Genomic DNA, 2,753 nt, shown 5'->3' with positions numbered 1-2,753 from the left:
CAGGCTTTCTTCACAGTCCAACTCTCACATCCGTACATGACCACAGGAAAAACCATAGCCTTGACTAGATGAACCTTTGTTGGCAAAGTAATATCTCTGCTTTTGAATATGCTATCTAGGTTGGTCATAACTTTTCTTCCAAGGAGTAAGCGTCTTTTAATTTCGTGGCTGCAGTCACCATCTGCAGTGATTTTGGAGCCCCCAAAAATAAAGTCTGTCACTGTTTCCACTGTTTCCCCATGTATTTGCCATGAAGTGATGGGACCCGATGCCGTGATCTGCGTTTTCTGAAAGTTGAGCTTTAAGCCAACTTTTTCACTCTCCTCTTTCACTTTCATCAAGAAGCTTTTTAGTTCCTCTTCACTTTCTGCTGTAAGAGTGGTATCATCTGCATATCTGAGATTATTGATATTTCTCCCAGCAATCTTTATTCCAGCTTGTGCTTCTTCCAGCCCTGTGTTTAGCTCATAAAATAATAGAAATGAAAAACTCCTAATGATAATAAAATGATATGATAAGTAAAAACATAAAATAGTATTAATGGCATGCATCCGTTTGTAATTAAAAAAAAAAACAAAACTCTCTTGGAACAAGGAATTGAAGGGAATATCTTAACTAGATAAAGAGTGGCTACAAAAAATAACCAAAAACAGAACAAAACTACTACTGGTTTGTTCTTAATGATCAACAGTTGCAGCGTTTTTTTGTTTTGTTTTTTTTAATTACAAGTTTACTCAGTAAAAAATAAACTGTTCTCCTAACCCAGACAGTATTTAAGAGGCAAAAAACTATCCATATGTGTTTAGGGGTAAGCCATCCCATAAGGCTGTATCAATTTAAACTTTTACCAGCAGAGTGTGAGAGGGTTCATTTCACTTAGTATTACATTGGAAGTATGAAATAGCTGTTTTAAAAAATATTTACCTTCGGCCTTGGGAGGCTGAAACAGTTTATTGGGTGTTTTTATTTTCTTGTTGTAAACAGTTGTTTGTATTGTTTACCCATTTCGCTGAGGAGATGTTAATAATTTTCATTTTGATTGGTAAAAAGTATTTGCCATGTTAGCGATAGTAACCTCTTGCTCTGTCTTGGAAAATAAATCTAAGACATCTGTTTATTTGCAGTTTGGGTTTTTCTTTTTTATGATGTTTTATTATGTAGAGACTTTTAAGCTTTTACATGGCCAAATCTGACAATATTTTCCTGTGTTTTTTCTGCCTGTGACTTTATGCATATCCCTAGAGACTGGAGACTCTCCAGTCACTTTCTGTTGTTATTGTACAGTTATTTTTTTGCATGTCTGGTTAGGACTGCAGATTTATTTTGTCCCGTTAGCATTTATTAAGCAGGTTTTCATTTCCTCACTGATATAAACTATCAACTTTATGATGGTTTAAATTCCTTTATAATAGAATCTTCTTTTTCTTGCTTGCTTTTTTGTACCATTAATCTCTTTCATTTTTTTACAAGTTCCATGCTTAATTATTGTAGCATTGTTATTTATGAGGCAATGATCATTCTCATCACCCACCCCATTCTTCTTCTTTATCTTTTTTCCTCCATTTTATTGGACACTTAGTGAAAAATTGCAAACATTATGCCTGTTCATCTATTTCAAAATGATCTCAACTATCCTTTTTTAAATTTATTAGCTAAGTTGAAAGTCACTTCCTAAAGTTGAAAACTACAAACATAACCAATCCTTTTGATATATTATTTTTAATTTCATTTATCCCATATACTTAGGTAGAGCTAAAGTAGGATTGTAAAGTCAGAAATACATCTATTAGTTTGAAAAAGAGAAGGTAGAAAGGAAATAGTTACACTCTGACATAACCAAAGTTTTTAAAAATTATCCAGTGTTATTTGTCTAACATTATTTCTCCAAAGTATCTCATCTACTCTAGCCAGACAAATCTCTTCATTACTGCCTCTTCAGGTCATGCACATTTCAAATACTTCACTGAGAATATTCCTTTCCAGGGATAGTCTTTCTCTTCTTTTCTGTATATTAGGAATCGTTTCTTTCAAAAAGATTTTAAGGCCAAACTTTAGCTCCTCCAGCATGAAGCTTTCCTTCCATATTCATTGCTTTTGTTATCTGTTCTATACAGTTTAAATATTTTGGAACTTTTTCTAATTATTGAAACAATAAAACAGACTCCCAGAACATTTGATAAAGAAAGAATACATATTTTGTTAAGCTTTAACTCCCTATTTTGAGTTGTATATATTCCCTTACAGTATTTTAATATGAGTACATAGCTGTAACCTGGTGAACTTACAGTTTTGTGGCTTATTTTAGCATAGACTTAAGCTTCTCTCTGTTGTTTCATTGTATTCATCATTACCATTTTAATGGCCATGCAATATTCTGTAGAGTCACTGTGCTGTTATTTACTTAATCTTTGCTTTACACTCTGTTCCTTATAACAGAAAACTCTGCAGTAAAATCTTTGTTATGTAGTTTTCCTCTCTTTGGGGAATGATATCCTTAAAGTAGGTATCCAGAATTGAAATTAAAGGGAGAAACATAGAAGTGTTTTCAGGTGTCAATATATGTTGTTGGATGACTTTCAGCCATCAATTTTTTGTGTGAGAAGTTCTGGTATCCCAGCAACTTTGATGTCACTGGACATAAATATTTTTCTATAGATTATTTAAGAGAAGAGGAAAAAAGCATGTTAAATATGTTTGTCCCCGATTCTCTTTTGTATTAGTTAGGTTTCTTGAGTTAATTTTTGTCTCCTCAG

This window comes from Bison bison, unplaced genomic scaffold (assembly GCF_000754665.1).
Source record: "Bison bison bison isolate TAMUID 2011002044 unplaced genomic scaffold, Bison_UMD1.0 scf7180017864029, whole genome shotgun sequence".
Lineage (NCBI taxonomy): Eukaryota > Metazoa > Chordata > Mammalia > Artiodactyla > Bovidae > Bison > Bison bison.
Note: the sequence above shows the minus strand (reverse complement) of the source record.